General features: G+C 46.5%; 1 protein-coding gene across 3 annotated transcripts in view; it reads right to left on the bottom strand.

Annotated features, from left to right (window-relative positions):
• The window catches only part of DHX9 (DExH-box helicase 9), a 208,302-nt gene that overhangs the window by 98,516 nt on the left and 88,608 nt on the right, over positions 1-21,178 (bottom strand). The window lies entirely within an intron of this gene.

The following is a 21,178-nucleotide window of genomic DNA, read 5'->3' as shown; positions in this document are numbered from 1 at the left end:
CACAGGGAGACAGGAAAGCCAGGGCATAGGAGAAGGGGGGGACAATGAATGGGGAATAATGAATGGGAAAGAAAAGAAGAACAGTCTCACATTTACAACACATCAAATCTCGTAAGAATTGAAAGCTAAATGTCTTGCATGCCCCCAGAAAACTCCATGAGAGCCCAACAAGCCATTGCCAACTTAAAGCATGTAGTAATGCACCTTTTTCCTTGCCAACAAAAATAAAATACCTCTGCTACATTCATATGGGAGAACACATGGTGTCTATCCTCATTAAACAGTTTAGCAGTATCCTGCAGAGATAGTGCCAGTCACAATTAGATTCTTTTTTTAATGCCCTAAACCTTTTTTATACCCGTTTGGGTAGACCAGCTACAAACTGGCAAGATTATCAATTATTACAGGGATGGAGGGTGGGGGACTGGGAAGCCTGTGCTCTGAAAAGAAAAGTAAGACAGGAAGCTACCATAAAGGTGAGATGTGTGAGCAAAATGTGATTGACATTTTCAGTGTTCTTACCTGCAGTGCGTTGCAGGGAACAAATCCGAAATTCAATGCAGTACTGTTTAAAGCTTTCTGCCAAGCAGATAAGTGACATTTTAATTTTAATGAGCATGAGCCTATGACCCTTGAAAAGACGAGACATTATTACAGTTATATTTATTTTCCTAGAAAGGTTTAGGGACACCTTAAGAGGGTGGCGGAGGTCATGGGGGGTCATGGGGGTGATTGCTTGGTTCAGTGCCCCTTTCCATTAAGCGCTGAACGCAAAACATCTTCCACTATTTCAGAGAACACACTTTGGATGGCCTACCTGATCGAGTCAGCATAACCTGCCCAAATTAGTTCACAGAAAGGGGCACTGCAGACTCAAGGCGGAAAGTAAATATGATGTATGGGCTGGAGTCCGCACTTACTCATGGAGAGAAGCCACTACTTAACTGACAAGCACATGTCACAAGCACAGCAATTTGGAAAAGGGATGGGGGATTTGGGAAAGGTAACGGAGGCCAGGGAGGTGTGCTTGACTCAGCATAACTAGGCCCAAAGTGCTTGGCTGTCACATTTTGTCAAGTATCTTGTGCACTGTGTGAATGCACTCCTCTCAGATTCTTATTTAAATGCATTTCAATCCTCATTGCCCCCTTCCCTTTCTGCTATCCTTCGCTCACCCGACAGTCACCCAATGCTTCTCTGACCCGCTTCGTGCACCCCTTTCACCTCTAACCTTCACAGCACACGCTTCCTCCTACTCAAACACCCACTACCAATTTGTCCCATCTTTCTAGGCTCTCAGCTACTCCTTCACCTTGTCCACTGTAGGAAGCTGGGTTTTTGTTATAGTAGACCCCCCCCCCCAAAAGTAATGACTGGTATCTGATGCAACTTTGACTGAGGTGCACTGAGTTCCTGCTAGCCAGGTCATCAATGCTAGTGTTCTTTCCCCAAAACAGGACAACTGATCCTTAAATGACCAAGCCTTTGCCACCTCTGTAAGATCCTAGTACCTCTGGTACTAAACGCATAGGTACCAAAGAGAGTCCCTAGGTACAAGGAGCTGCAGCATTTATTGTACCACCCTAAAGGGAACCAGTGCTAAACTCATACGGACTGACACTACAGGCTGCATGACAAGGTGCTCTAAAAAGTGAAAAAACATAAAACACACTTGCGTGCCATGTCGTCTAGCACGGCATGTAATATTTGTGAGTCATTGTAGGACGCTGGCTCGGTCTATACTACACAAAAGTAAGGTATAATGTGCAGAGTCTAGTGGATCCCCAAAGGCTTAGAGAGGTTAAATTAGATAATACCCTACTCTCCATTTGTGGTAGTGTGGGGGAGCAGGAAGTCTTTATCAGAAAGTAGTTTTAAGCATTTATTGTACACACCCAGGCAAGAAATGATTTGGCACACTCAAAGACTGAACTCTGACCAACTGTTGTGTATAAAAATATATTTCTTTGTGGTATTTTATTTTTAGAACCAAGCCAGACTTGGTGCAGGTACGTAAAAATAGTACTTTTCCGATAATTCAGTTACAGGCAGGCCAAATGGTCAGAAACAGTTGAAATTACTTTTCAGTTACTTCGCAATTACTGTAGGATTACTTTTTAAATTACTTTTCAGATTACCTTTTTTACTCAGTGTGATGTGTATAGATATCACACTGGGATCTTTTCTGAATAAAAGGCGAGTAAATCAGATTTTGTAAATACACAGTTTAAGTTAACACAATTTTCCAACTCCACCCGTAAAACATTTTTCACAGAAAAGCAGTCAATGCAGTCATATGGGAGGAATTGAAGTTATCGGTTTACAGGTAAGTACTTTGTTTTGGGAGTTTGATTTCTGGGCTTAGAACAAGGGTTCCCCCAGGGTCAAGGATGTACTACAAGAGCATCCTCAGCAGCACTAGGGTGGCCGGGTGCTGAGGCCCAATGTTATCCAATGGGGGCAAGGGAGCCTCCGTTTGAGGACTGTTCACGAGCAGGCCACAAGGTTGAGGGAGCAAAGCTCCTAGAGTTTAGCACAGGGCAGAAGAGGGGTTCAAGTTAGCACCCAAGGTGCACCCACAATGGCACTAGGGTGGCCAGGTGCATGGTGCTGTTTTGGCACCAGGTGCCTTGTTTTCAATGGGGATTCTCCAGTCGCAGCAAACACTGCAGGCTCAGGGACGAAGATCTTCAGGAGGCGACCACCGGTTGAGGAGCTAAGTTGGGATGTCGTGGGATGCCAGGACACAGTCGGTTGGGCCACCCAAGGCCATGGGGCACCGGGTAAGGGGGTGTCTTTTGGTGTCTGGTTTTTCTTATTGGCTCCGGTCGCAGTGATCCTCCGGAAAGAGGCTGCAGGCGTTGTTAGGAGAGGTGAGGTAGGTCAGGAATCACCAGATCCCAGGTCAGGAAATGCCGGGGAGACGACCTAGCACCCAGAGGCACTTCACCCAGCCCAATCAGAGTTCCGTACCTCTTTTAGTACAGAGACTGCACTTGTGGAGATGGCTGAGGCCATCAGGGAGTGCCTAGACGGAGGCGGCAGAGCGGCCCTAATTTTATTGGACCTCTCTGCCGCGTTCGATACAGTGCCCCACCTCCAGCTTCTATCTAGGCTGGAGGATATCGGCATCTCTGGCACGGCACTAGGATGGATCAGGTCTTTTCTATCTGAACGGTCCCAACAGATCTGGCTACCTCCCTATCACTCTTCTAACCGAAGGGTAGAGACTGGAGTACCACAAGGGTCGACCTTGAGTCCCCTTCTATTCAATGTTTATTTAACACCTCTGATCCGGCTGGCAGAGAACTTGGGAGCAAAGATTATGGCATATGCCGACGACACCCAACTTCTCTTCACCTGGAATAAGGAGAACATCTGTACTTCAGGAGTCCGCCAATGCCTATCCTCTGTATTTGCTTGGCTAGCTAGAGCATGCCTCAAATGCAATGAGGACAAATCAGAAATCCTGCTCTACGGCCAATTTCCCACTGACTTTAAGGAGTCCATTTGGCCCAGCGAATCAACATGCCCCACGGGAGAGAGTGGGATAGCCAAGAATCTGGGTATCTGGTTTGGAGCAGACTTGTGTTTTCGTGACCAGCTCTCGAGACTGGCGGGGACTTGCTTTGGAACCCTGACCACTCTTCGCAGATTCTTTCCCCTTCTCCCCCAAACGGCCAAAGAAACGGTAGCCAGAGCACTGGTGCTCTCCCGTCTGGACTACTCGAACGCCCTTTACATCGGGGCACCTGACTTTCTGATTAGAAAGCTACAGGTAGTCCAGAATGCAACGGTGAGACTCATCTATAACATCCCGAGGAGACTCAGCGTTCGCAAACAACTGAAGGAGCTTCACTGGCTTCCAGTGGCCCAAAGAGTTCGCTTTAAAACTCTATTCCTCGTCTATAAAGCCCTGCATGGACCATGCCTTCCCTACCTTGCCAAAAGATTAACCTTCTACCTTCCGACCCGACAGCTGCGATCTACCTCTAGAAAGCAGGCGGTCGTCCCCAGATTCAAAAGAGTTCGTCTGGGGGGACAATCTCGGACGGTAACGGGAGCTCAGATGTGGAACGCCCTGCCTGATGCTCTTAGACATGCTCCCAACCTGATCAATTTTAAAAAACTGCTAAAAACTCACCTTTTTATAGATCATGAATAGCTGATTCCCTAATTACTCTGATTCAGTTTCTTCCCCGCGCCAGGACAGTCTTGACTAACGGAGCGCGTTATAAATCTATATATAACATAGCAGTGTTGGGCCACTCCAACTCAGGCCGTGGGCGTCTGGTGCAGCCTCGGCCAGAGTCTGTTTGGTGAGCAAATCCGGTGCTCACTGGCACTGTTCCTTCTAAGGTGCGCGCGCAACAATGTCTCCTGGAGCACGCATTGTAAAATGTAAAGCGTGCACAGGATTGTCGCACACCGCTTTTAAAATGCAAGCGGAGCAAAAACAGTCAGCACTAGTCATGCACTGCAATTATCATAACTTTAACAAAGGCATACAACAGCCCTGCAGCTGTGCCCTATTAACAAATGAAAGGAAGCAAGTCTACAAGCACAACGTGAACTTTCAGTTGATTCTCAAAGCACACGTCGTGCTTGTAGACTTGCTGTATTTCATTTGTTAATAGAGAAGTGCTGGTAATTGCTAGGCTTACCACTGGTGCATTCCTTACCTGCTAATGCCTTCCTGTGTAGCTAGGTCCTCAATAAAAGCAGTAATTTGTGTTTAACTGTATCATCCCTGCAATGTGTAGAAAACTGAATTGTCACTACAGATGGGAGATTTTTTGCAAGCATGCAGGAAACGCAGTATTCTACATTTCGGATCAAGCGGTTGCAAAGGACTAATTTAGATAGAGTGAACTCTGTTGTGGTTCCTCTCATGAACATAAGAGAAGATAGCTTGGGAAAGTAGCAGAAAATAAAAAGCCTGAGTGCCTTAAACCATGTCTTTGTAATCTTACCTTATTTGCTGCTTAAACTGCTACTGCTGGCCTAAGTACCTTTCACTGAATAGCTGTCTAGGAACGTTTTATGCTGTCTTCCTGCAGCAGAGTTTGGCTTATAATCTATGTCGGAAAAGTATTTTTTTTCAGAGCACATCATTGACACTCTTCCATTCCAGTGGGACCATAGTCTCATTAATGTTCATAGGTTGAACTCTACCAAAATTCAAGGAGAATTGGCATGGGCAAATACTGCTTGGTATAAAGGAATTCTGATCTACGGACGGATGTCTGATCATTATTTATGAGTGAGAGCAAGCCCACCTAGCACTGCTTTGGATAGGAATATTACACTGTTTAACTACCTATAGAACACTGCTTTGATTTTTGCCCTAGAAGACCCACAAGGGGTTTATGTATCATCAGTTTATTTATTAATGCAATTTTTTCTCTTTTCACAAACAAAATCCTGCTAACTGTGTCTAACTGCACAGCAACGTTATTTGCAGGGGTTTACCAGTTGCCAAACAGATCCAGTCGCCTGCTTCTTTAACTATTACACAGTTAAATTGTTTGCATTTCATGTGTTCTGGCCATTTAGTTAACCCAGATTTTTTTTATTGCAATTAACTACTCGGTTATTTAACCTTTACTGTGGGTGAGTCTCACTAATGGAGTCCGACACATGGTAAATTCATGGTGAGTGAGAGTGTTTACTGCCAGTATCTGCCTCGGTTAATCTAAGAGGCACCAGGCTGGTTAAATGTGAACACATGTAAACACACGTGTGGGGGCTGCACGTATGAAACTACAGTCCTGCACAGCCCAGTAACAGCACATGTTCTGTTATGTTATTTTTATTTATAGAGCGCACGTATACCCGTAGGTGTCTTGGCGCTATGGACAGGTAGGGGGTCTGCACTATTGGCTAGTTCTGGAATAGCCAGGTCTTCAAGCCCTTCCGAAAGCAGATGAGAGAGGGGGCGGGGTGGCGGGTTCTGAGCTCGAGAGGAAGAGAGTTCCAAAGTTTGGAGGTGTAAAAATGAAAACTGCGCCCACCCCATTGCACAGTGCGGATTTTTGGTACCTGGAGAAGTTTTGAGCCTGAGGAACGGAGGTTCCTAGTGGGTTCGTACCAAGAAAGCAGATTTTGAAGAAAGATCGGCCCTTTATTGTTTATGGCTTTGTAGGCTAAGGACAGAGCCTTAAATTTAATAGCTATTCTGGCGCAGAAGAGACTCTGCATGAATAGGTGCAGACCTGGAGTAGGCCTTGTATTATTAGTGGGCATTCTTAGAGTGGTCAGTAAGGCTTACTGGAAAAACTGTGGTTTTCATTGTATTATACATCTAGGCAAACCTGCAGTGCAGTTTCACTCCAAATAGGCCTCCACAGTCCTGAAAGATTTCAAATGGGTAAAACTCATACGGTGAGTTTGAATGTACAGGGTTCCAACACAATACTTCCACATCTTATGGCGCTACATGAATTGTTATATTTCTGATACTCTGCTCCTAATCAGATTCCTAGCCTTTGTACCCCCATTGAACTGGGGCAAGTAGTTTACCCTGCTACCCAGCCAAGGGAACAAAGACCTCCTCCACACAAAATGAGAATCCAACAGTGATTAACTCTGTTGTTGTGAAAGGAAGGGGTGTGAGAAAGTGCCATCTTTCTTGCCTTGGTATGCCCCCACTTGTTTCTGAACTGCTGATGTACTTTGAGTGTCCCCTGGGTTCCTGCCAACCAGGTACCCAGGGCCTGTGTTCCTTCCCTAAAACTGTGTTGAAACTAAAACCCAATTGACATCTCTGGTCACCTATCAGCCGCATGTAAATGGTACCCTAGATACCCAGGGCATGGTGACCAGGGAAGATCCCCGAGGACTGCAGCACTTATTGTGCCACCCTCAGGGGCCCTGTACCCTGACACCCACACACTGCCTTTGCAGGCTGAGTATCTAAGCACAGAACTAAACAAAGTCGACATGGCACACATCCCTGTGTGCCATGCCCACAGAACCCACTACCCTGGCATACTTCAGTCACTCCTCTAGCTGGGTGCCCTATGCCAGAGGTGTGGGCACAGGTGCATGAGCCCTGTGCCCCTACAGTACCCAGGGCCATTCCTGGGCACTGTAAGTGCAGTGATGCCATTAAGAGTATCTGGTGCTGGGAGGTTGTCATTACGAACTCCACAGCACCATAATGGCTACACTGAAGACTGACAAGTTTGGTACCAAACACCATTGGGACTCCCATCAGCAGAGGCTCTGCTGCAACAACCCACCTGGTGCCCACCAGAAAGCTCCGGACCAGCCCCATCTGCACCAGCCGAGCACGGGCCGGGCCAACCCAAACCAAGACCACGAGGATGCCCCCCCCCGGCGACTGGGACCCGAAGCCCAGTGCCCAAAGACCCTCCTCGACGAACCAGCCGACGCCTGCAGACTCAGAACCAGGGGCCACCCCAACCGAAACCAGCCGATGGTAAGCTTTTCTGACCCCCAAAGACTCACCTGCACCCGGCGCCCCGCGGCCCTCTGTGCCACCCTTTGGGGTACCTACCTGTGCTCTAACTTACCTCTCGAAGTGCTGGTCGCCCCTGGAGAGTCACGGTCCCAGAGCCTGCAGCCTTTGCTCCTTTTTCAAGATCCTCATTGGATAACATTGAGCGGCCGACGGCTCAAAAGCACCCTGCACCCAGCCGCCCGAGTGCCGCTAGTTGTGACCTCTTTGCCCTATCCTACTTCCCCTCTTGCCCTGAGCAAGTGACCAGGAGCCCAGCTCCCAGAGCCGCGTGGCCTGCTAGCCAGCAGCCACCAACCGAAGGCCTCCTTTTCCTCATTGGATAACATTGGGCCTACCTACCTCTGCACCCGGCTGCCCCAGCGCCGCTGGGACTGAACTAACTGTACTCACTGGACCCTGGGGGACCAGAGTCTAGGCCCAGAACCCTAACTTCACCAACCAAGTACTCACCTGGAAACCGGTAATTCACGTACCTGCCATTGGATAACATTGACCCATTTTTGAGTCGAAAATTTTCCAAGTGTGAAGGTTTGAAAACTGAAAATATTCCTATAAAATCAGCCAAAGTCCGAATTCGAAAATACTCACCTGTGATCAGTAGAGAATCCAGTACTGTACCTTTCAGCCAAGTACTGAACCACAAAAGTAATCCCTAGCGGGTTTACTAGTAACCTGTATTTTCTCCATAGGAACCCATTGTCTGCTTTTCTATGAAATTTCTTCTAAGTGTCTACTTTTGAAAACTGCAAATATTCTTTAAAAATCGTACGAAATACTGAAACGCAATTACCTACCCGCTTTGAGCTAAGCCCACAATGCTGGCCCTAGGAGACTAGTGCTGGGTTACAAAGTAACGCGATCGTCCTTTACCTGAATTTCCTCCCATTGAATAACATTGTGAGAATCACCTCGAAAAGTTTCGAAGTGTGAACTTTTAAAACAGCTTTATATTCAGGAAAAATCATCACTGTAACTAAAACGTTTTTGCTAATCTGGTTTCAGCTTAGACCCCAGGACTGAATCCAAGATCTAGTCCTGGAACTGCCAAAGTAATCTGTATTGCTTATTAGCTAACCTGTGATTGCGTGTACAAACTTATTGCTCCTCTGCAAAGTATTTACATGAGAGTACTCGTAACTTGAAAAGTATATTTTTACAACTGTTGGTTCTAAAAATAAAACAACCATATCTTTGGATATACAAACTATTGGCCTGGAGTTCAGTCCTTGAGTGTGTGAAACCTTTTTCTGACTTGAGTGTGTACATCAAATGCGTTACACAATCCTCTGGTACTGCCTTACTGCTCGACCAAGCTACCACTTTGGAGAGTAAGGTCAGTTCTGACTTTAACCTCTGGGGTTGGTGGACTCTATACACGCACTGTACTTCCTTCTAGTCCAGTATATATAGAGCCACTTTCTCACATTAATGTTTATGCTTTTTTCCACTGGGAGAAGCCATTTCCTGTTACTAGCACTTTAAAAGCCGCCCTTAATGTTTGCAATACATCATGTGATCAAGCTTCGTTGGAAGTGAAACGCGTTATGGCGGATTTGCTGGGCACAATAAAAGCACTTTATCTGGCACCAGAAACCTTGGGTCTGCTCATCGTCAATTTGCTGTGGGAAAAGCAGTTGTTGGTGAGACACACACACAAACAGGCTGGGTATGTAGGCACACACAATTCACTCAGTACAGGTAGTATAAATGCATAAGAGTCCGTTTAATAAATTTCATTGTATTGTTTGGTGCTCTGGAGGAAGGAGAGCCACCTAGTCTTCCTCCATTGGAAAGGAAGTTTTTCGAGCATTCAAATATTGGTTTGAGGTAGTTGTGTCAACAGTTCATGTCCTGCAGGAACTGGAGGTGCATGCACACAGGGGGGCATAACATGTCCCCCTGCATGTATCCCCAGGTATGCAATCTTGTACAGGCTCCCAACATTTCCCCACCATATGAACAGAGTTCAAGTTGCCCCACATGCTAGGTCTGGTTTTTGGCACACATAGCATTGGCTGCAGCGCACAGAGACCTTACCCTGCCACACACAGAGGAAAAATCTTGGAGGGAACATTGCTCACGGGTGATAAAGTCTGGTTGAGGACGGCAGGGCAGGTCCTCTGGGTTCTGGGGGTTGCTGGACACATCAGGATTTTGCCGGAGCGACTCGAGGTTGGGACAGGCCGGTAGGGCTAGGGCCAAGTCAGTTGATGTCCTCCTCATCTTGCTTAAGCATGGCTCTTCTGCCCTTGTATCTTTTTGTCTAGGGCGGCAAGGTTCAGGGTTGCCCCTAAATACTACATTTAGGGGCGTTTCAGGTAGGTACAAGTTGGTCCCAATGGGTCTCTTCCTTGGGGTGGGTATACCCCCCATTATGCAACCCTCTAGTGGGAGGGGGGCATAAACCTCACTCTGGTTGGTTGGCTGGCTGGCTGGGTCCCCCCTCCCATCAACAAGATGGCAGAGTTGCGCTTCGCCTCGCCTCTCCATCTGAGGGGTGGGGTTGGCAAATGTTGAGACACCTCTCCTCCCATCTTGGTTTTCCTGACGATTCTCCCACTCAAAGCAGGTGGTCAGAATCGGTAGGGGCCAGTTGCTGGGAGCAGCAAATAGCTGGGTCAGCTCACAAAGGTGGCAAGCCTTTGAAGCTTCCCCTTCGTGGACCCTGCCCATCCTGGGGGAGGAGGCTTGGAACCTCTGCTCAGGATGAGCTTTGTTTTAGGACCTCGAGAGTGGAAGGCTCTCGACCCAGGGGTCCAGAAACATGTCTGGGGGTGGCAGCTGGCGAGCAGCCAGTTAGCCATGACACTAGAGTGAGGTCGTTTTTCAGGGGCCATCTGTAAGAAGCCCTCCGAGTGCTTTTTGCATGAAATCCCACACTGGCATCAGTGTGGGTTTCGTGTGCTGATAAGTTTGATACCAAACACACACCAGTTTTCAGTAAAGCCATTATGGTGCTGTGGAGTTCGTAATAAAACTTCCAGACCATATACTTTTTATGGCTTTACTGCCCTTATAATGTCTTAGAACAGACTTAGACACTGTCGGGTTACAGGGCTCATGCACCTGTACCCTCACCAATAGCATAGTGCACCCAGCTAGAGGGGTGGCTGACCTATGCCATAAGCAGTGTTAAAAATTGTTTTTAAAGGTTTATTTAGCGCTGGCTAGACCCGGAGGTATCAAGTCCTTTATGGGTGGCACAATATGCGCCAGAGAATTGGCAATTGGGTGTGCAACAGTACAGTTTTATGGAAAGAACATAGTCCCTGGGTACCTGGTTGGCAGGAACTCAGGGCACATAGTCCGAAGGGCATCAACATCAGGAAAAATGTGGGGGGCAACAACGCAACAAGGGGCACTTTCCTACTGTCATCCCTACAGCAGGCCTTACAGCCCTAAGGCAGGGTGCATTACATTACATGTAAGGACATATCCACTTGAGCAGATATGCCCCTTTGCTGGTCAGTTCAATTGCTGACAGTGCAAGTAACCAGGGAAGTCATTTTCAGCATAAGCTCGGGACACTGGTGCAAACGAGTTTCCCAGCTTCAGGATGGCTTCACTAAAACCAAAGATGTTTGGGATCAAACATCTTATATTAACGAACAAACAGATTGCAGTGACAGATTTATTAATACATGCCCCCTAAAAACATACCAACTACTAGTCTGCTCGCTGACTGCTGTGGTGGCAGGCTTTTCAGGACCAGAGTTTCCCCAGGGGTGAGAGCCAATGCTCCGAGGGTGGCATAATACATGCTGCAACACTCAGAGGCTGCAGCATTTATTTCCCTGGCTACCATGCTCTTGATACCATAGGTACTACTTCCAGGGAGCTTACAGGTAGGTCAGAGTGGTTCCAATTGTGGAAACAATGGTATAGGTTAGGGGAAGAACACTGTCCCTGTGAAACTGATTGGCAGGGACCCATGGCGCACACAGCCAAACTGCATCAGATATTTCAAAAGAGTGAGGGGCCAACCATGCAGAAAGGGCACTTTCCTACAACCTATTTTTTGTGTATTGTTTAGAGGTCCAAGGACTAGAAATCGCTTCCAATAAGGATTACTTGAAGGTCTCCAGATTCCATTAATGATTTAGTCGGGGTCCACAGAAAGCAATAAATTAAGAACCGCTGTAATAGGTTACTGTAGAAAAAAAAAGGGTAGGGAACATCCTGGGGGGTGGGGGCACAAGACTCTGGACAGAGAATCGCATGGTTTGGGGCACAGATATTAGGTACAATGTGAGAGTTATGGGTCCCACTGACTTCTGATGAGTGAGAAAATGAGGGAGGTGGGCAAGGATCAGGCATAAGTCAATTGAATGATGCACATTTCACTGTAGCCCACGATGACAAATGCTCGCAATCAGAAATCTATAAACAGTCGTCTGACGTGCAGCAAACAATATCCCATGATAACATTTTAATTCCATTCTTTAAATAAAATATCTTAAATTACCATCGTTTAAGATACTTTTTCAAATGGGCATATTCAGACACCACGTTATAAAGATTACACCTTGCACCACTGCCATATGGTTGGCAAAGACCTGATAAACCAACAGCACAGTCCTACATCACAGTAATGTATACCTAAAAACACGCCAATAAATGTACCATAAGAATTCCGTCTACTCATGCACACAACTCTGCATTATAATTCCAAGTAAATATGATGCCATGATAAACACTCTACTCAAGCCAAGCAATGGATAACAGACTACTTAATGCAGACACACACAAATGTACAATTGTCTATTAAGATTGAATGCAGATTATTCTAAAACAGCATACATGGACTATATTCTCTACCAATATCACACAAATATCAACAAACATCAGACTACTAATTAGTCGTCTACTGCAACAAAGGGCACCAGGGTAAAGAATGAGCTACAATGCCTTGGAAATGGTTGTTCGCGCTACACAAATGTTAAAAATCAGACATAATCAAAGTTGGAATAATGCGCAACAAATAAAAAAGCAACAATATCCAGCAAGTACAGTCTCTCTAGAACAGAGGGTTTCTCTCCTATCAGCAACACCCCCACCACAAGCAAGAACTGCATGGAGAGGGACAGTAAGACTTAAACACCCACTCTTTTCTGACCAAGGGCAGAAAAGAACAAAAGTTACTTACCTGTAAACTGTGGTTCTCCAGTACTGGTGTCTTTCATAGATTCACATGCTTGAATAATTCCCCGTTGTCGAAGTGCGAGTCCCACGGTACATTAAATAGTATATCTATCTATCTATCTATCTATCTATCTATCTATCTATATCTATATCTATATATATAACCTACTGGCGATAGCCAGTAGGTATATATAGTTAGGATTGGCTACCATAGGAAATTCCAAACATTTTATTGGGAATAACTTTGGCACCGATTGAGGGATCTGCCTGTAATTTTCCTTAAAATGGTCTCGCTGCGCTCCGCTCCTTCCCTGAAAGTTTCGGGGGGTTCGTGAAGTGGGGGCTGAGAAAAAAGGGGGGTCCCAAAACGTGTTTCCCCCATGTTAATTTCCATAGGACGGTCTGACAAGTCTACAGCCCGAACCGCTGTACGGAATTACGCCAAACATGGCAAAATTGTAGGGACTGGTACGCAGATGTGCCTTTGCTATGTTTGGTGAAAATTGCTCCAGTGGTTTTTATGAAAATTACGTCCAAAAACACATCTATATGAGCTTACGGGTACGCGTACCGTACGCGCACCGTGCGCGTACCCTTACGTGCGCGATCCTGATTGGCTGGCAGTCGACTGCCAACATTCCAAACTGTCTAAACCAGGAAGAGTTGGCCACCATCTTGTTTTTCAGGAGAACTGAGGCACAAGAGAGCCCAAAACAAGAGTGGAAAACACGAAAAGGGGGCAGGGTAGAGACCCCCCAACCCCCTAGCCACTCTCAGTGGGTCCCCCAAGGGCAAAAAACAAAACATAAAAAATAAAAAAATCACGGGGTGCGTGCAAGGTACGCGTACAGGTCCACGTACGTACGCGTACCGTGTGCGTACCCCGTGATTTCATTTAAAAAAAATGTTTTGCCCTTGGGGGTCCTTCTGGGACAACCTGAGAAGGGCTAGGGGGTCAGCCCTGCCCCCTTTTTGCGTTTTCCACTCTTGTTTTGTGCTCTCTTGTGCCTCAGTTCTACTGAGAAATGAGATGGCTGCTCAGGTGGTACCAGAAGGATATTAACATATAAAAACGTTATTCGATAATAGAAATTGCATTTACAAAACCTTTGAAGTTTTTTGAAAAAAAAATATAGGTTTCACGCCGGATATAGTTAGGAAATAGCATTTAAAAAACCTTGCAAATTTACTGTAAAAACCATAGGTTTCAGGCCTTATATAGTTAGGAATTAGCCTTTAAAAAACCTTGCAAATTCACTTAAAAAACCATAGGTTTCAGGCCTTATATAGTTAGGAATTAGCCTTTAAAAAACTTTGCAAATTCACTTAAAAAACCATAGGTTTCAGGCCTTATATAGTTAGGAATTAGCATTTAAAAAACCTTTGAAATTCACTGAAAAAAAGTTTTAGGGGTGTTATAGTTTGCTGGACATTTCACTCATACAAAACCATTGAAATTGCATATACATATCTGAGCTGACAGGGGCACTGTAAAACGTAGATTGCAAATTCCGTTTTGCAGGTGAAGACCTGTGTGATCTGATGTGGAATATCTGAGAAACCATCTTTGTAAGTTTTGGTATTTTCTCCATGGAGGCAGGCTTTGCATCTGTAAAAACCTTTGTTTTCCTGCCACCATGAAGTTTTTACATAAGGTTCAGGATTTGTCACTACTATGTGATCACGTAGAGAGGGGGCTTTGCTGAAGGTGAGGGATACTCTATTGGGAACATTTTTCCCAATAATATTGTCCTTAATCACCAACGGCCAGTGTCTGTCGATGATCTTACGTACTTGCCGGTGCTGTTTGTTGTATACTGTTATTATTCGGAAACAGCTAGCTCCATCTTTCCCTGCGTTTTGTGTATCACTAGTAGATATTGGCTGTCGGTCAGATTTCTTCACCAGAAGTTCTTCCCTAGATATTGCCATAGACTTTTGTTTGGCCCTTTCTATTAATTGGCTCGAATATCCTCGCTCAAGAAAGCGCAACTTGCTTTCCCCCTGAGCCCTCTCTAAGTCAACAGAATTGCTACAGACTTGTCGTACTCTTAGCATTTCCCCATAGGGGATGCTGGAAACCAAATGTGCCGGATGTGCACTTGCAGCATGAAGAATGCTGTTGCCAGCAGCTGCTTTACGGAAAATTCTGGATTCAAGATGTCCATTATTAATATACAGTTCAGTGTCAAGGAATGTTATCTTTTCCTGACTAAGGGTGGCTGTAAACTTTAAATTTAGATTGTTGTCATTAATGTCATGAATGAATTTCAATGCTTCATCTTGACTGCCCCTCCAAATTACCAACAAATCGTCGATAAAACAAAACCATGCCACCAAATTATTACGAATATTGTGTTGGTATTCCAAGCCAAGGACCAGCTCCTCCCAAGCCCCCATGTGCAAACATGCGAAGCTTGGAGAGAAGCTGGCCCCCATTGCTACTCCCTATTGTTGGTTAAAAAGGAAGACATTATTGACCAAACAAAATTGTAACATTTCTAGAAGCATTGCTTTGTGATCATTGCACTCAGGGCCCCTTCTAGACAAATAACGTTGAACTGCATTTAAACCATCACTGTGAGCTATACTTGTGTATAGAGAAGATACATCAAGTGCAATAAGCCAATCACCAGTAACCCATTCCACATCCTTAATTTTCAATAAAAAGTCCCCTGTGTCTTGAACATATGACCCAAGTTGTTGCACATACCCCTGTAAAAAATAGTATATATAAACAGAAGTGTGTTCCAGGAGACTGCCTCTGGCAGAGATGATAGGTCTTCCCGGTGGGTGCAGGGGGTCTTTATGAATTTTAGGAATAAAGTACAATATTGGTGTAATGGGATTATCATTTTTGAGGTATTTGAATTCAGCCTCGGTGATTAGTTTGGATGATCTCCACTTAGACAGTTTACGATGATACTCTCCTTTAATAGTCATCAGTACTCGAGTATGTATGCGTTCATAGCAAGTTCGGTCGTTCAACTGAATATATGCTTCCTTATCATAGTCAGTTTTGGTCATCAGGACTACATTCCCACCTTTATCACTGTTCCTCACCACTAGATCCTTTTCCTTTTTCAACCTGTTGGTGAGTGCTGTATATTGCTGGGATTGGCTATCGAAATGTCTTTTATTTTTGCCAATGCACATTTGAAGTTCTTTTAAATCTGCAACCACATTTTCATGAAATATGTCAAGGTTATCACGTGGTAGGATGGGATAAAAGGTTGAGGGTGGTCTGAATTGAGTCTTCGAAGAGATTCTGTCCCCCCATTGATCAATCTCATTAGTTTTTATGTTTGTGCTGTATGTATCCTCATAACCTTCTCCATCAGTTTCCCACAGTTCTGTGATAATACGTGTACCTTGTGATGCATTAGTATTAGTATTGGCATTACTAGTTGTGGGTGCAGTATGTTGTGTCTCTTCAGATTTTTCCTTCATAGTGTCGAATTTGCGAAGTTTCAATTTCCTAACTGCTTTGTAAATGTCGCATCTTGTTGCAGGATAATTAAAATTACAAGGTGCCGCATAAGTGAGTCCCAATTTGAGGATTTCCTCTTCTTTTAGTGTTAATTTCAGAGATGTTAAATTAACAATTGTTCGACTTGTGGCATTCACTAGTCCTGTTGGGTGACAGATCCCTGTCCCCTTCCACCTCTTTTCCTCTTTTGGTATCCTCCTCTTTGCCGCCCCCCACCTCTGGCGTCGCCGGTAGTTGGCCCGCTGTTTCCTTGTTCTTTTTGTGTGTGGGACCTTAACGTTTTCAGTCTTTCCTGACATAAAAAAGTAATTTCTTGGCCAGGGGATGGTTTCGGAGCTCCCTCCGCCTGTTCCTGTCTGCGGCAGTCAGAATCCGATTTTGTTTCTGGGTCAGAGCTTAGAGTAATATTAGAGGAGTCACTTTGCGTGTTTTTCCCTTGTTGCTGACGAACATTTTTGGCTTTAGGTGGAGGTTTTGATAAGCCTTTACGGAGAGCATCATATTTACATGAAAACGTGAAAATTTGTCCCAATTCGTAATCGTTGCGGTCCCTTTGGAACTTATATGACTTTCTATCAACGATTTTGGCTTCCTCCTTTTTAAGGCGGTCATTCATAACTTTGGTTAGTTTGGTTCTTTCTTCTTTCTCCCCTAGGGCCTCCAGTTCTTCATGGATAGTTGCTATTTCTGTAAGTAACCTGGCCCTGTCTATGTCAGCATATTTTATCAATATTTGCACTTGTCGGCGTGATGCCTCAAGGTTACTCTCCGCCCACTCCTTCAGGAGTTCAGGGTTGGGGTCCTTGTATGTGGGTGCTGTGAGGATTCTAAGCCACCGAGGTATATCTATGTATCGTTGTAATGATTTTGATTGCCACCATTTTGCTTGCTCCTGGCGAGATATTTTCTCCAGTGTTGTAAACAATTCCTTAATAGCGGATGTGCCGCTACCACTAAAGTCATTGTTGGGCCTCCCGCGAATATCAGGCGGGAGGGGGGCGTCGTCGGAAAACAATGTAGCCGCCAAAGTTTCCCGGTCCCGAACATTGTCACCCGACATTTCTCTGCAGTCTATATAACAATTATCCAGGTGCTTAACAACTATTCCGAAAAAAATCCGGTGTTGAAAATTCCCCTGGGCACCGTACTTCTCTCCCACTACGTGGATTCTCGGATGCTTACTTTGTCAGGCGTGTAGATCACTCCGGTTCTTTATTCAGCCGGTTGGTTACTCGAGTCAGAGCTACCTCTGCTCCGACCAGCTTTCTCCGATCACTAATCCGTCTTTTCGGGTGGGTGGGGGTCAGGCGCTCTACTCCTTCCGGAGTCACACAATTTTCCCGGGCAAAGTCCAAGAGAACAATCCGATTGTAGCGCTGTCCGTTGGTGAGAAGGGTCCAGTGTTCAGCCGGTTCGGAATTAGCCAGGCTATATATCACTTGTTCCGCTTCCTAATGCGCTCTGGAGTCTCGCCAACCGGCAAGAAGACACGGATATAAACCTTTTATGACAGGAGGTGGGAAGCAACAGAGGCTCACCTTCATCTGAAGAGATTTCGTAGCACCGCTTGACCCACAGCAGTGTCTGCAGCGTCAGCTGTCTCCAGACAATAGTGCCTCATGAACATGTGCCTGCTGGACCACATTGCCGCCCTGCAGATCTGAAGTAGAGGCACTCCAGCAAATAGGGCGGTAGAAGATGCAACTGTCCTCGTCGAGTGTGCTCGCACCGGAGCAGAAAGAGGCTTGCCAGCCCGTTGATGGCAGAAGGAGATGGCAGAAGAAATCCATCTAGTAATGGATTGTTTAGTGACTGGATGTCCCTTGCGCATTCGTCCATAGGCCACAAAGAGCTGGTCTGATTTACGAAAAGCAGCAGTGCGTTGAATATAGAATTTGAGGCAGCGTTTCAAGTCCAAAGAATGAAGGGAGCGCTCAGCAGGACACTGAGGGTCTGGGAAAAAAGTCTTGAGAATGACAGGTTTGTTAAGGTGGAAGTCTGATGGAACCTTAGGAATAAATGTAGGATTCGTACGAAGTGTGGCAGCGTCCCTGGAGAATTGAAGAAAAGGAGGCTGAATGGTGAAAGCTTGCATGTCGCTCACTCGCCTGGAGGATGTAAGTGCGAGGAGGAGGGCGACTTTCCAAGTGAGGAATTTTAATTCCGCTGAGTGAATGGGCTCAAAAGGAGGTCGGAGGAGCTGTGATAAGACCAGATTGAAACGCCAAACAGGTGGTGGACGCCGGATGGGCGGAAACATCCGGAACAGGCCCTTAAAGAACCGACGAATGATCCGAGAGGAGTACAGTGAACATGGAACCATCATGGTGAAAGTGGGAAATCGTAGCCAGGAAGACTTTAAGAGTGGAATGCGAAAGTCCCGACTTTGCCAAAAGGAGGAAAAAAGGCAGGATTTGCTCAGGAGCGAGCAGAGGGTCGACCTTCTCCTTGTGGCACCAGATACAAAACCGTTTCCATTTCAGCTTATAGGTCTTAACTGTGGAAGGAGCACATGCATGAGCAAGCACCTCTCTGCACTCGGGATCAATGTTCAAATGTGCGAACTCATTGTGCTCAGGTTCCAAGCGTGAAGCTGGAGAGACGCCGGATCCGGATGGCAAATCTGGCCCGGACTCATGGTGAGCAGATGAGGCAGAGGGCGAAGAAGAAGCGGATCGCACTGGGAAAATAGAAGGAGATCCGTGAACCATGGGCGACGCGGCCACCTGGGCGCAATCAGTATGACGTGATATGGCTGAAGTCTCATCCTGTGCAGCAGGCTTGGAATCAGAGGGATCGGCGGAAAAGCGTAAACGAATTTGCTCGACCAGTTGATCGAAAACGCATTCCCGCTCGATCCTCTGTGGGGATGCCGACTTGCGAAGTGTAGGCATTTGCGGTTGAGTGGAGTTGCAAACAGATCCAGCTCCGGCTGGCCCCACAAGCGAAACACATACTTCAGAGTCGGTTGATGGAGTTCCCACTCGTGGTTGTCCGTAGCCGATCTGCTGAGAGAGTCGGCAAGGGCGTTGGAAACACCCGGTACGTGAACTGCTGTCAGTTGGACACGTTGTTGAATTGCCCATTCCCAGATCTGTTGTGCCTGTCTGGACAGCAGAAGAGACCTCGTACCTCCTTGTTTGTTGAGATATTGCATACTGGTGGTGTTGTCGTCCGTACGCACCAGCAGCGATTTCCCTTCCACCAGCATCCGGAAAGATTTTAGGGCGAGGAAGATGGCCAAGAGTTCCAGGCGATTTATGTGGCATGTGCATTGATCTGCAGTCCATTTGGCCTTGACTGAGAACCCTTCGAGGTGTGCACCCCAACCCTCCAAGGAGGCGTCCGCCGTGAGGGTAAGCGTGGGGTCTGTGTCCTGGAAAGGTCGCCCATGGCAATGTTTGGAAGGTGAGCCCACCATTCCAATGCACCCTGAATGCGGGGGGTCAGGCAGACTTTGTCGTTGAACGACCCGGAGACTTGCAGCCATTGTTTGTCCAACTCCTCTTGGAGGACTCGCATATGTAGCCTGCAATTGGGGATCAGTTGTATGCAGGAGGATGCCATGGCCAGAAAAGATTTCAACATCCGGACAGAAGCGGACTTTGAGCGTAGAAGAGCCACCATCTGGACTATGCGAGCTTGCCGCTCCTGCGAGACAAACACCTTCGCCAGACAAGAATCTATCTATGCCCCCAGAAAGACTATTTGTTGTGTCGGACGGACATGAGATTTCTCGTGGTTGATGGAAAGACCCAAGGCGTGAAAGACAGACCGGCAAGTCTGAGTGTGTTGTGCTGCATGAAAAGTTTGAGCTTTTATCAGGCAGTCGTCCAAGTAAGGGTAGAACTGATTGCCCTGTAGGCGAAGAAAAGCAGCCACCGGAGCCATGATTTTCGTGAAGACTTGTCGCGGAACAAAGGCCGAAAGGTAAGACCTTGAATTGGAAGTGCTTCGATCCTACTGTGAAGCGAAGATACTTTCTGTGTCGGTGATGTATTGGCACATGAAAATATGCATCTTGGAGGTCGATGGTGGAGAGGAACTCTCCAGGACTTAGGAACTGTAAAATTTCCAGTAAGGTCAGCATCCAAAATGTTTGGGATTTGATGAACTTGAGGGCTTGGAGGTCCAAGATAGGGCGCCACTCTCCTGATTTTTTCTTGATAAGGAAAACGCGGGAATAAAAGCCCTTGCCCTGTTGTAATCGAGGAACCATTTCGACAGCCCCTTTCTGTATCATAATTTTGACCTGCGCAAACAGTTCCTTTAAATGTGCTGGGGGAGGGCCAGAGGGTGGGCGGGTGGGAGGAAATTTGAGAAATTCGAGAGCGTGGCCCTTTAAGATGACAGCCAAGACCCAACGATCTGAAGTTATTTGTGACCAATTGCAGAAGTGCTGGGAGATTCGACCTCCAAATGTTCAGATCAGGAGAACACTTGAACCTGGGAAAGTCCGTTTTTTAGAGGTAGCACCTCCTCGGTAGGTGCTCTTCCTCCGATAAGGCCTGGAATCGGATTGCCCATGCTGAGTTTGATAGGAGTATCGCGGTTTGCTGTCACCATAGGAACGGTACTGGGAGGAGCCACGAAAATTGGAGGAAGTACCTCTGCCACGTGCTCCGTGAAAGGGCCGCTTCCGGTACTGGAGGGATCCCAGAGCACGAGCAGTGTCCGTGTCCTTCTTGATGGACTTTAAGGCGTCGTCCATATGCTTGCCGAAGAGGGATCCTCCATCGAAAGGCAAGTAGAGCACCCTCGCCTGGATTTCAGGCCAAAAAGCAGTTGCCTTGAGCCAGCCTGCCTCCTTAAGACCGCAGTACCTGCGAGCTGCCTGAAACCCGTAGAGAAAATGTCAATGGCACAGTCAATAATTTCCGAGAAGATCTTCTCCCACTCCTGCACAATCTTATGGGCTTCAACCCTGGAGGATTCTGGAAGTAGGTCAACCAAAGCCGCGATCTCTGACCACATTTGACGGTCATATTGTCCGAGGATGGCCAGGGAGTTTGCCGCCCTGACCGTCGTGGCAGCCATAGTGGTGAATTTCTTCCCAATGG

Source organism: Lissotriton vulgaris, chromosome 1_1 (genome assembly GCF_964263255.1).
Source record: "Lissotriton vulgaris chromosome 1_1, aLisVul1.2, whole genome shotgun sequence".
Classification (NCBI taxonomy): domain Eukaryota; kingdom Metazoa; phylum Chordata; class Amphibia; order Caudata; family Salamandridae; genus Lissotriton; species Lissotriton vulgaris.
The sequence above is the reverse complement of the archived record's forward strand: the minus strand, read 5'-3'. Positions and strand labels throughout refer to the sequence as shown.